Source organism: Chiloscyllium punctatum, chromosome 2, assembly GCF_047496795.1.
Source record: "Chiloscyllium punctatum isolate Juve2018m chromosome 2, sChiPun1.3, whole genome shotgun sequence".
Classification (NCBI taxonomy): Eukaryota; Metazoa; Chordata; class Chondrichthyes; order Orectolobiformes; family Hemiscylliidae; genus Chiloscyllium; species Chiloscyllium punctatum.
The window spans coordinates 58,599,838-58,613,759 of record NC_092740.1 but is presented as its reverse complement, the minus strand read 5'-3'; the positions used below and the strand labels follow the sequence as shown (position 1 = coordinate 58,613,759).

General features: G+C 38.7%; 1 long non-coding RNA gene across 1 annotated transcript in view; it reads left to right on the top strand.

The window, feature by feature from the left end:
* LOC140484505 (uncharacterized) overlaps nucleotides 1–12,947 on the top strand; it is a 128,432-nt gene extending 115,485 nt beyond the window's left edge. The window contains exon 3 of the long non-coding RNA XR_011962219.1: nucleotides 12,174–12,947. This is a non-coding gene — a long non-coding RNA (uncharacterized lncRNA). The remainder of the gene's footprint in view (nucleotides 1–12,173) is intronic.
* The last annotated feature ends 975 nt before the right edge of the window (nucleotides 12,948–13,922 follow it).

Sequence of the window (13,922 nt, the reverse complement as noted above, 5' to 3'; positions counted from 1 at the left end):
TAGGCATTGGAAGGTCATGTTTCTACTGTAACAGGACATTGGTTAGGCCACTTTTGGAATATAGCATTAGGAAAGATGTTGTTAAACTTGAAAGGGTGCAGAAAAGATTTACGGCGATGTTGCCAGGATTGGAAGGTTTGAGCTAGAGGGAGACGCTAAGTATGCTGAAAATAATATTTTTCCTGGAGGGAAGGAGGCTGAGGGGTGACCTTATAAATGATTATAAAATCATGAGGGGCATGGATAGGGGTGAATAACCAAGATCTTTTTCCCAGGGTAGAGGAGTTCAAATCTAGAGGTTATAGGTTTAAGATAAGGGGGGCAAGATTTCAATGAGATCTGAGGGACACCTTTTTCACGCAGAAGGGTGGTGCGTGTATGGAATGAGCTTCCAGAGGAAGTGGTGGAGGCCGGTACAATAACAGTATTTAAAAGGCATCTGGATGGGTACATGAATAGGAACGGTTTAGAGGGATATGGGCCAAATGTTTGCAAATGGGACTAGATTAATTTAGGATATCTAGTTGGTATGGACAAGTTGGATCAAAGGATCTGTTTCTGTACTGTATGATGCTATGGCTTTATAACTGTAGATGATACTCAATTAAATCTTAATGTAAAACAGATCTATAAACAGATCAAAACATTAAATTCAGTTCATGTGGTGCCAGATCTCACCAAACTTGGAATGACCATGCAGTAGCAGGAAGGAGGAAATTTTATTCCCCAAATATTACAGAAGACGTTTGACAGGAAAGATAATTGATGGTAAATCAGCCAGAATGTAAGAAAAATATTTTTCTAGTATGTAACTTGAACTCTTTTTAAGAGAAAAAAAATTAATTTAAAAATTTTTGCCCCCAGCAACATCCTGAGATTGTCATAAACAGTAGAGTTCTTGATTCAATTAACTGTTGATGAGAACACTGAAAGTTTTACTGTTTGAAAACATTCACTGCAGTTCTATCATGCTTCTCCATGGTTTTGTTGTAAATTCACCACCTAGTGTGATGTTGAGCTTACACAGACCAGGAATTTCCTAGTTTGATCCTTGGTGTGTATTGTTAACAGATTTTAACCATGGCAGCTGTGAAGGTGCTTCAACTATTGCCCAATAGACTTGGCTGGAAAGTGCATTTTTGTGGATTTTGGAGGACAAACAGAAGGAGTTGACCTATGCTGTGCACAAAATCAAGGACCATTCATTTTCACAATAACTGTTCACTCATGGAAAGCAGCTAGTGGAGTCAGGACTCCTGATGGAACCATGCCCTGCAGAAATTACTGTCATTAGGGTTAGAGAGAAGAAAAGGTAAAATAATCGGACCAACAAAAGTATAACTGTTGTTCAGTTATTACAAAGAAAGTTTAAACATGAATTAACATATAAAACACCTTACAACTTTGTCTCATGCGAGAGTATTAAACAGCAGTCATTTTAATGTGCCTTTAAGGAATCATAATTTTCAATTATGTTGATGAGTGGCAATACAGAAATCCTGTATCTAACTATTTCTCATCTTCATTTTCTAATTCATTAGGATGCACAGCTCTCAAATCCATTGAGATAACAATACCTAGGATAACAATCTTAAATCTGCTTCTAGTTGGGAAAATAAGATAAAATAGACACACAGATTGATTCTATCTGCACAGAACCATATTATGCCTATGATTAATCACAAATGATGTAAATGTCACTTTGACAAGACAAGGCAGCAATGAACGTGCAAAGACTAATGCTGTGCCTTGTTTTGTTTCCCATATGAGCTTCTCCTGCACAGAAGTGCATTTTAATGTCTTTAAAATTAAAAGGCAATCCTTTCTATTGTGTTACACAATGCATAAAGTTAGCCTAAAGTTTCACTATAAACTATGTCCTTTCATATATCTGATATTTAGCAATGGAATAAAAGCTGACCTGGTTCCATGACAGACGGACTGGATACCACTATGACAGTAAAGTTGAAAGACCCAAAATGGTATGGATGTCTATAATTGGAAAATCCATGTAGCTTCTTTCAAAATTGTAATTGGGCACTGGTGTTATTTAGAAATGAAGAGTGCATTAAGTCCTAACTTTGAGTCTGATTAATTCTACATCAACAGCTGTGGTTTCAAACCCTGTTCACACCTGAGCTTATAATCTAGGTTGGCACTTCAATGCAGAACAGCATAGTTGGAGGTGTTTTTTTTTAATAACCTGTCTTCCAAATGAAGAGAATGTAAATATTGTGTGGTACTACTTCAGAGATTTCTCCCAGTATTCTTGTAAATATTTGTTCTTAGCATGCATCATTAAAACAGATTACTTGGTCATCTCATTGTTGCGTGTGGGACGTTGTAATGATCAGATTGTCTGCCATTTTTCCCTATTTTTTAAGCTTTGACTACATTACAAAAGTACTTAATTGGCTATGAAATGCTTTGAACTTCCTGATGTCATGAAAAACATTATAGAATTGTGAATTCCTCTTCTCCACTATCTGGACATGACAGACAGGCATTTTATAAGGAATCTAAATTTCAGCCAGATAGCTGTGGCTGAACTATACTACCTGATCCATGAAGACATCTACAAACAATTAACCACCTTGCAAACATTACCACAGACATGAAGGTCATTGTTACCTTTGCCTTTTATGCTGCAGGAACCTTCTATATAGGGATCTCAACAAAGTCAAAGACTTGAATTTAGGGTGAGAAGAATTAAAGACCATAGTGTTTATTAGAAATAAATTAATTTTGTTGAATATTTGAATATATTCAATGCATTTACTTATCATGCTTGGCCCTGAGTATTGCACTGCAAGTGGATGTGCCACATTAAGATATGCTTGCTCTGTTAAAAAGAAAGCAGTGGTATCTATGGAACCAACAGATAAATGACCAAGGATAGAGAAGTATACTGTCTGTATTTTCAATAATATTGATGGACATACAGGAGCTGTGGGTTTATTGCTTTCAAAGTTTGCATTACTGTTATGATTAGATTAGAGTCCCTGCAGTGTGGGAACAGGCCCTTTGGCCCAAGAAGTCCACACCGACCCTCTGAAGAGTAACCCACCAAGACCCATTTCCCTCTGACTAATGCACATAACATTATGGGCAATTTAGCATGGTCAATTCACCTGACCTGTACATCTTTGGACAGTGGGAGGAAACCCACACAGACAGGGGAGAATGTGCAAACTCCACACAGACAGTCAACCAAGGCAGGAATTGAACCTAGGACCCTGGTGCTGTGAGGCAGCAGTGCTAACCACTGAACCATGTGCTGCCCAGTGATGATCCTTCTGATGGTGTAGAATTATCACTCATATCAATGTCTATTGGCTGCTCCTGTAACTGCACATGGTACCTCTGAATGGCAGCTCCTTATGTTAGCATTGTAAAAGGAGAAACCATGAATTTTTAGAATTCTGTCTTTTTTGAAGTTCTGCACTATGAATCCTGGTATTTCAACTTCAATAAATAATGCCTGCTTTATTAATGGTTTTGCTGAATAACCTCCGTTCCCTGTGGTTTTAGTCAATGAGTCCTTTCTTCATCACAACGCTAATCACACACCTTTTAAGCAGTCTGAATATAATATTCCAAAACTTCCCTTCCCTGCTTGTCCAAATCTGGTTAGGTTATCAATTTGCCTAATGTTATCATTTAGTTATTGTCTTTGCAATGTCCCCACGCCTGTAACCTCAGATTAACATTTCTTTCATGGCCCTTTAATTCTGTTCTTGTGTCTTGTCATGCTCACTTACTGGACTCTGATGCTTGATCTGACCTATGGGTAATTTCTTTAACATCTCCCTTTTTCAGTCTGGATTACTGTGCTATTTTTAAAGTCTTCCCTCTCCCTCCAGGGATTCTGTACTCATGGAAATTCCAATGTCTGTTTGTTCACAACTGAAGTTTGATTTGGAACCACTCCCACAGACCACTATCTCATGATGTACTCTGTATCTTGTTTGGAATTATTAATTCTCCTTCTTCAGGGACTTTCTAACTTTCCTGCTGCACCCTCATGTTTTCGCCATTCTGACTTGGAAATTTATCACCATTCCTTCATTGTTGCTGAGTCAATATTCTAGAATTCTCTCCCTGACAGCACATCGACTGCAGTGGTTCAAGAAGGCAGCTTACCACAACCTTCTCAAGGGCAATAAGGATGGGAAATAAATGCTGGCATAGCCAATGATGCCCACATACCTTGAGTGAAATGCTTTTAACATTCACTGGAATGTACTCGCTTCTTGAGAATTGCCATTGAGGTTTCTTCTGTAGACTTCTTAAATTTTTCACTTCTTTGCTGCTGTGGGCTGTGCTGGACAAGCAGATAAAGAAAACAAAGAGCAAAAAAACTGTACAAACAGGAACAGGTCATTTGGACCTCCAAGATTGCACTGACATATGGAGTCATAGAGATGTACAGCACAGAAACAGATCCATCGGTCCAACTCATCCATGCCGACCTGGTATCCGAAATTAATCTCGTCCCATTTGCCAGCACTTAGCTCATATCCCTCTAAAACCTTTTTCTTCATGTACCCATCTAGATGTCTTTTAAATGATGCCTTTCTAAACTAAAATCCATTTGCCTCTATGCATATCCCTCTATTCCCCCCCCCCCCCAATTCATGTATCTGTCAATGTACCTCTTCAACTTTACTATTGTATCTGCTTCTACCATCTTCTCTGGCAGTGCATTTCAGGCACTTAGCACCCTCTGTGCAAAAGAACACGCCTGTCACATCTCCTTCACACTTTTCCCCCTTAACATTTCTACCACAGGAAAAAGACTCTCTGACTATCCATTCTATATTCATGCCTCTCATAATTTTGCAAATTTCTGTCAGGTCAACTCCTTAGTTTCCAAAGTCCAAGTGAAAACAAACCAAGTTTGTCCAATTGCTCCTTATTACTAATATTCTCCAAACCAGGCAACATCCTTAAAAACCTTATTCTGTACCCTCTCCAAAGCGTCCATATCCTTCTGGTAGTGTGACGACCAGAACTGTACACAATATTTCAAATGTGGCCTAACTAAAGTTCTGTACAGCTGCAATCTGAGTTGCCAACATTTATATATTATGTCTGATTGATGAAGAGAAGCATGTTATATGCCTTCTTGATAATCTTATCTATTTGTGTTGCCAATTTCAGGGAACTGTGGACCTGTATGCCTCGATCTCACTGTAAGTTAGAGCTTCCAAGGATTCTGCCATTTACTGTATACTTACCTCTGGCACTGGACCTTCCAAAGTACAACACCTCACATTTGTCCAGGTTAAATTCCATCTGCCATTTCTCCACTAAGTCTCCAGTCTTTCACAAACTTACTAATCAGGCCACCTACACTCTCCTCCAATATATATAAAATAAACAACAGGGGTCCCAGCACCGATCCTTGTGGAACACCAACGGGTCACAGTTCTCCAGCCAGAAAAACAACATTCCACTTCTTTTCTCTATCTTCCATGACCAAGCCAGTTCTGTGTCCAAGGAAGTCTGAGGATCTCACTTCACTGCTCATCATGTGTTGTATGAGCAAACAAATCAGATCTGCACTGTTGCCTATCAGATTGTGAGGGAATGTCAGCTCACTACACTGTATGAGATGCTGCTCATGACAAATGTTGCTCCTTGATTCGCTCGGGGAATAGTGTGGAAACTACTGCTGGTCTAGTGTGGTAAAGGAAAGCCATTTTCTGGTCTAACTAGAAAGGTCCTTGTGGTTAAGAATATATAGCTTATTGCATGTTAGCAACTAGTTATAGATTACATTGATGTGATAGACAATACTACAGTGACATTGAGGTGACCAGGTGGTAAATCTCACTCATTCATGATCCTATGTTGTTCTACACACTAGTCCACGTGACATCATCATGTGGTGCTTATGGCAATCAGTGGTTTGAACTCTTTAACCCTTACAACAATATTGAGTAAGAAGAAATGGGGAGTTGAGATAGTCGATTTGCTATTGGAGGATTAAACAAAAGAACAGACTCATGATCTAATCCTGCTCCAGTTTCTTATTTTATAATTTTATCTCTATAATATAATTTCTAAAGAGAGGAAGTGGTAAATATTGATCTGCTATGTCCTTTCACCAATCAAACATGCTGAGCTGAATCTTACCAAAGCGAAGTAGTGTCATTTTCTTTGAGTTTCATGGAGGGATTCTCTCTATGAGGCCTAGTGAGCTGTCTCATGGTATCCTTTCAATCTCACTTCATTATCTATTTACCACATCCATACAATGTCCCTCTCGTCTATCCCTTGCACTAGTGCCATCTTTAAAAGACTGTTATGTTCCCAGTCAAATGCTGGCAGTTCGAAGTAAAAAGGGTGCAGCCCTGCCTGGTTTAGGACATTTGCTCTGGATATGTCAGATGAGGGGAAATTAGTGCTCGCTTGAAGACAAGAAACTGGAGGTCTGGTTAGACAGGTTAATGCAGAGAAGTACATCCTTCTTTGACAGGACTGGCAGATATCAATGATGCCAGACCTCTCTAGTCTGGTCTGAAGTTTCCACCCAGGTCAGTGTAGTCTCAGTCATCTAAAGAATGAGCAGAAAGGACTGTGAGCTTCTAACCTCCACTAGGGTAAGTTTACCATCTTCTCTCAGCTATCTCACATTCACTCTGTTTCTGCCACTGCACCCACCTCCCAACCTGGCTCATGCTCTACCCATCTCATTATTATAACACCTACTCCTACCCACACGATTTTCCACTGCTAATGTTACATAATCTCTGTGTCGCTTGTCTCACTCGGCTCCATTTTCCATTTTTCCCAAAATTGTGATGGAAACCTGGATCTGAAGATTCCAGCTCCAATTGTGAGGGACTCCATTTTTGCAAGTAGAGGAATGGGGGTGGGTCTCCTACATGAGGGAAACCCAAAGTCAGCAGGGTCACTTGAACTCATTTTTGCCGGAGCAGTACGTGACTTATGATTTTTAAGAATAGATGAGAATGCTTATAAAAGCCTGGTATAAGGGAATTTGACCAGATGGGCCGAGGAGCGGCAGATGGAGTTTAATTCAGATAAATGTGAGGTTTTGCATTTTCATAAGGTAAACCAGGGCAGGACTTATACAGTTAATGATCGGGCCCTGGGGAGTTTTGCCAAACAAAGAGACCTAGAGTGTTGCCAAACAAAGAGAACTGGGCAGGTGCATTGTTCCTTGAAAGTAGAGTCGCAGGTAGACAGGGTGGTGAAATAAATGCTTGGCACACTTGCTTTCATTGGTCAGAATATTGAGTAAAGGAGTTGGGACATCATATTGCGGCTTTCCAGGAGAATGGTGAGGCCATGTTTAGAACACTGCATACAATTCTGGTCAGCCTTCGATAGGACAAATGTTGTTAAACTTGAGAGGGTGTAGAAAAGATTTACAAGGATGTTGTCTGGACTGGACGATCTGAGCTATAGGGAGAAGCTGAATAGACTGGAGCTTTATTTCCCTGGAGCATCAGATGTTAAAAGGTAACCTTTTAGAGGTTTATAAAATAATGAGGTGCATGGATAGGGTAAATAGACAAGGTCTTTTTCTTGGGGTGGGGGAGCCAAAATCTCGTGGCTCTTGTTTTAAAGTGAGGGGAAAGATTTAAATAGAATCTGAGGGGTAACTTGTTCATGCAGAAGGTTGTGCATGAATGGAATGACCTGCCAGAGGATCTGGTGGAGGCGGGTACAATAACAACATTTAAAAAGCATCTAGATGGGGTACATGAATAGGAAGGGATATGGGCCAAATGCTGGCAAATGGCACTCGGTCAGACTGGGATGTCTGTTTAGCTTGGACGAGTTGCACTGAAGGGTCGGTTTCCATGCTATATGACTCTATAAGAGATTAAGTGCTTGAAATTTACATGCGTTTAAATGGGCTTTTATCAATGAGACCTTGTTGTTTATAAACAGTGAAATGTGTAGTACTTGCATGCTTTGAAATGTATCTGATTTAATCTAATCTTGGATTCTGAGCTCTATCCATGGCAGATATTTGGTGAGTTAGAATGGAGGATGTAGGAAACAAACTGGTTGGTCAAGGACTTGATTGGCATGAGCTATCACTAAGTGAACATGGGGCTAAAGTGAGGTGTGGGAGAGGTGTGTGTTGGCACTATTCTGCCATTTTTCCACAATTGAACACAGTGATGGATGGAAGGCATCAATTGGCCTGGAGAATATGAGTAACGTGGCTGAATGCGGGCATGATCTGGCATGCATTGACATGACTGAGACATGGTGGATGTTTTTATATGAGTTTTAAAAGTTTTCATTAAAGAGTAATAGTTACTTGTCTTTTTAAAAACAGTACAAAAATACTACAACAGCCCACTAACAATTTCAACAAAGTAACAAGGATTAAAATGTTGATGATAGGCTGACAATGTTTTAATAAATTTAGATTTGTTCCTCTGTATCTATGAAAAATGTATATGATGGCGGAGTGTATTGAAATGAAGGATATAAAAAAACTCTGCATATCTAAAGGTTGCCTTCTTATTGGCATTAGGAAGTGTCAAAATTTGTATAAAACTGAAGAGGGTGTTAATGCATAACATCCAAAGTGGTTTTCTATATATTATAGCCCTGAATGACAGTGTCTGCCATTTGATCTGCACACAGGAAATGCAGGATTCCAAGCAGATGAGAGGTGAAATCGAAGCCCGAAACCTCACTTGTGCAAGTGATTACGGGCAGCTGTTTCGCTTCACATTTCGGAGCACTTGAACTCTGCAACCTGCTGCATTTAATGTCGTTGGTTGTACCAAACAGCTTAAAAAAACTAACAAAAAATGAAAAATTCGAATAATTTTTGTAGAGCGAGTAGGTAGCCCAGAATGCAGACAGAGAACATTAACAATGAAGGGGGTCAGAAGGGATGGTTTGTAGTGTGTGTGTGTTGGGGGGGTTGCTGATGGCGAAAGTAATAAGACAGAGACACAAATGGGAGGAGACGAGAAAGAAAACTGGGAGCATGTATGGAAGATTACTTGCAAATGTAAACTGACAGCTGGAAACCCTGACCTTGACTATGGTGATTAAACACTGTCTATATATTTAAACTTGGTCTCAGGCTCATGATTAACCATTAAACAAAAGGACACAGTTCACCCTAAAATTAAAGGCATTTGCCTGCATTGTTGTATTGTCTTGTTTTTAACTGAGGTAAGAATTACCATAACGTATTTGTTCAAGTACTACCATTTAGAATCTGTCTTTGTGCATTGGGTGTGAAAGAATTGTGATTTTTTAGATGACAACTTTGGATGGAGCATTATAATAACAATGCCAGTGGAGGGAAACAAACATTTCAAGACAGATTGGAAGCTTTGAAGCTGTAAATGTGCAGCATTGATACCCATTACAGTTCTGGATGAGATGAAGTGTTCTTGTGACAAGTTAGTAAATGTATATTAAAGTAAGGTCCTGTTTTTCGACCAAGTTCCATTTCATCAATATGTGCTGAGCTGGAACCATTCTTTCTCATGTAAGTAATATCAATCTTCAATAATGATTTGCTAGACAGCAGTCACAGAAGTATTTTAGGTACTAGAGAAACAAATACAGGGTATATCCAAATTATATGAGCAGCCTCACAAACAAATCTGGAAATTGTATACGCCCTATGCTCCCCATGCCTAATGATTACACCACACGGAATATGAAACATACATCATAAACCCACTGTAGCCAAAACGAGCAAGGACAGCACAAGTGCCAGATTGCCAGATGCGTAAGTTCCACAACAGTTCAACTGCAAGTTCAGTTGAGGATTTTTATGGTGGGCAGTGCTTTGGGAAGTCTGCCAGTGTTTGGAGATGATTCTCTCCAGTATGGAAGTTGTCGCCAATTTTGTCAGCACACTTGTGGACCTAAAGAAAGCTTGCATTGCAGCATAATCAGTTTTCACACAGTATCTCACTCCTGCAATGGAAGTTCAGTCTACTGGCACTATAGCTATAAAGTACTGTGTGCAAAAGGGGTTGTGGGCACGAGTCTAATGATTTTCTTAAGCTACAATTGTCAAACTCTGAGATGTTGAAAATATTTCCACCTTCAGCCTGAAAGAAACCGTATGCATAAAGGTTCATTGACGTGGCGACATTCACAGCCACTGGCAATGAGGTTCTTGCCCTGCTCTGAGCTTAGTCATGGTAATGGCAGCGGCAGATTTTGCTGAAGATGGATGTCTCTCATGAAGCACATACATTGTTCTTTTCTAAGGTTCCCGTGGGGGAAATGTTTCCAAATATCATGGATTGATATCGTTTCCTTCTGAGAGCCCTGTTCTTCCTCATACCAACTTGTTGTACTCTAATAATTCTTTGAATTGCATTGCCTACCAGTACACTCATTCTAGGAACAATTGGTTTGTGCAAATGCTTTGAAGTTAGAGAATACCTGCCGCACCAGTCCCTGTAGACTTTCAGAAACCTAATCTTTGTAAAGATCTGAACATTTGTAGATTCATCAAGCAGCCAGAATAAATTAATCAGCAAATAACCTGTAAGTAGTTAAGGATTTTTTAACGTAGTGCCAGTGGTATCTCTTTCATCCTGCTGAAAGCAAGAGTAAGGGATGGAGTTGTCTGGAACCTGGATCTCCAAAATGGTACTATTGGCATCAGATCAACATTGAATGCGGTTGACATCATGTACAGCTAGTTTTCCATTTCCAGTGAACATTTACATCTTGTGTGCTAATGTGTGTATCAATATGGTGTAAACCAGCCTAAATTTTGTGCACAGGTACCACAGACACCATTTTGGAGCTCTGAAGACCACTTCCAAAATTATGCTAGAAATGATTAATGACATTTATAGTAAAAGCAAATTAAAATATATTCCAGAATAAGGAGAGATATTGTTGAAGACTTTCATCTTACACTCATCAGGACAGACATGAAAACACCAAATTTCAAAGGGTGCAACAAATTATACTGCTTCAGGAAAGAGTGCTAATTGATTGGCCAGTCAACACTGACTGAGACAGTGCCATGGATAACAGTCAGGAAACTATGATCTCCATTCTTTGTTTAATTCAAAAAAAAGGTTGCAATGCCTGGAATTGTATCTTTTTTCCTTTCTCAAATATCTCAGATATTTAAGCAACAGGTTGAGGTTTAGTAAGGTGCAATTGGAAAGCACTGTGCTTCACTAATCAGAGTTGACTTGCCAATCAATCAGCACCCTTTCCTCATGCAGTATAAATAGTTGCTCCCTTTGAAATTTGATTTTCTTGCATCTGTCCTGATGAATGAAAAATAAACTACTTTGACAGCTTGTTCCTTTTTTACAGCAGGGCTCAAGTTCTGCCTTACTGAGCAAATGCATAAATGTATGGTAAAATTAATGCTGCTGATTTTACCTTATTTACATAATCTTCCTCTACCTTTGTATTTCTATAGAAACATAAATCTATTAAAAATAAATGGGTTGATGCCTTCATTCAGATGGCAAAGAGTAAAATGATATTCAAACATGTTAAGATTTAATCTGGTAATGTGTCAACAGTGCTTTCTAGCTTTAAATTTAGAAGTCTTTTCCAGTTGGTGTTAGATTGATTTCGTAACTATTTTAGCTGTAGGTTTGCTTTGTTTTAGATGGATTGGTAGCTTTTTCATTTAATGTACCTATTGCTTGTGGGTTGGAGCTACAGTATGAATTTTTGGTGAATGTTGAACAGTGCCCCTGCCGACCTAGAAGTAATTGTATGCCAACCTCCACTCACTCAGAAAAGCAGATTTTTCATTCTCATATAAATACCATTGTCTTTAAATTCAAAGTTTGGTTCCTGCTTTGCAGATCCTCCAAATCCAAAATTTATTCTGTTTACATTCTCAGAATAAGTGATATTTTAAAAAGTATTTTAATCATTTATTGCACTGTTGAGTAACCTTGCTGTTGCTTAGACTTACTCAGGTGAGAAAATGAAAAACAAAGCTATGTTTCTATTTTCTTCACAATGAATGCTGTTTCCCATGTTGTATTTCTTTTTACTCTACACTTTATTACTCAGCACCATATATTTTTTCCAAATGAACAAGAATTTTTGGCACTAATCCAATGTAAACAATTTAATTTTGTATTAACCCTTAGGATAGCTGTCATTTATATTTATTTACAGCAATTTTGTTCTCTTTTTTATTATGACAGGATGCATCAAGTGTATGAAGATGACCTCAAAGGTTGCTTTAAGTACAGTCAACTTGTAAATTTTCACTGAGGACAGCAAAAAGGAAGTCACAGGCCTCCTGCACTATGATCTATGTGCGATTCTCATTCTCAAGTATTGCTTGGCTGCAGGCTTAAATTCCTAGCAGACAGAGTTCCAGTCAATGCATAAGCTGGGAGTGAGTTGCAGAAGCAAGGGAAGTTTGCAATATTCCTTCTAAAGTGCACATAACCTGAAAATTGCCATTCAGGCTGTACATGAATCAGCTTTATAAATTATTATGACGGCGCAAAAGAGGCTGCCCACTGAAATAAATCATCTGTACATCCTCCACAAATCCAGGCATCAAGCTATTATTTATTTGCAATGGGTATTTCATAATTAGTAGCTAAAACACTTATATGTGGTCTTAACAGCACAATCCCGTTAAGTATTTTAAAATGATGGAAGGGTAGTTGTCTTTCAAAAATCACACGACACATATTCTCAGTAGATCAGTAAATGTTATAAGGTAGTATTGAAAGAGGCTTTTGGAAGGACGAGAGAGTGAGATTACAGCCTATTTGCGGGGGTTCTGTAAAAAGGCTGTTTAAATGAAAACCATTTTGGCTGAAATCCTGTTAACTAAATTCCCATGGTTTCCCAGCTCTCAGTGCATTCACATGCACTGAATGAGAAACTATGAAGTGGAACACATCCGGGCATTAGCCTCAGGCCATGATTTTTCAGTTCATCAGCACACGTGCTCTGTGGCTTCTCCATGGGAAAATATTGATGCATTTTGCTCCTGTTAATGTTTCCTAGCCACCTTTGGATATGGTCTGATAATAGATGGAATTACAATAAAAAGTAGTTGAACAAATAAACATATGCACGGGAGTTTTTTTTCCACTTGGTAGAACAGTTCCAGTTGTCATTTCTAAAAGCATAATATACTGTCCTTTGAAAGCTCAGTAGAAACTTGCTTCACCTTGCCCTGACATATATTTCCTGTCATAGGACAAACTATAAAAGTCTCACATTTCTATTCTACTTCACACAATATTAAAGTGTAATAAATCTCTTTTAAACTGCTAACCTAATTTACTTTCTGCACAGCATCTTTGCGCTTGTTTCAATAACTTTCAAATTTGTTAAAATCATTTGGAAAGTTCTATTAGGTGTACATTAAGAAATATATAGGTTTCTTAAGGGGATTGACAGGGTAAATGTTGAGAGGATGTTTCCCGTTATAGGAAAGCCTAGGACCAGGGAACATAGTATCAGAATAAAGGGGTGCCAATTTATGATTGAAATAAGGAGGAATTTCTTCTCTCAGAGGGTTGGGCATCTTTGGAACTCCTTGCCACAGAGACGTATTGAGTCAGAGTCCTGTGTATGTTTAAGGCTGAGATAGATTCGTGTTCAGTCAAGGAACCAAGGGTTAATAGGACAGGAAAGTGAACATGAGGAGTGTAGGATCGACAATGATCCTATTGAATGGTGGACCAGGCTGGAGGGACCAAATGGCCTACTCATGTTCCTGTTTCTTATAGCCTTATGGTCTGAAGATGTATTTAACTGTTTGAAAAGTCTTCTATGGATCAGACACTTTTTTGTTTAGAATATGTATGAAAATCAGATAAAATTGTTTCATGTATTAATGAAATATAAAAATCTGCCTTATTTTTAAAAATCCTTGAAAATTATAACCTTTCACATCCTAAGAAAACAGTACAATAATTAAGAGT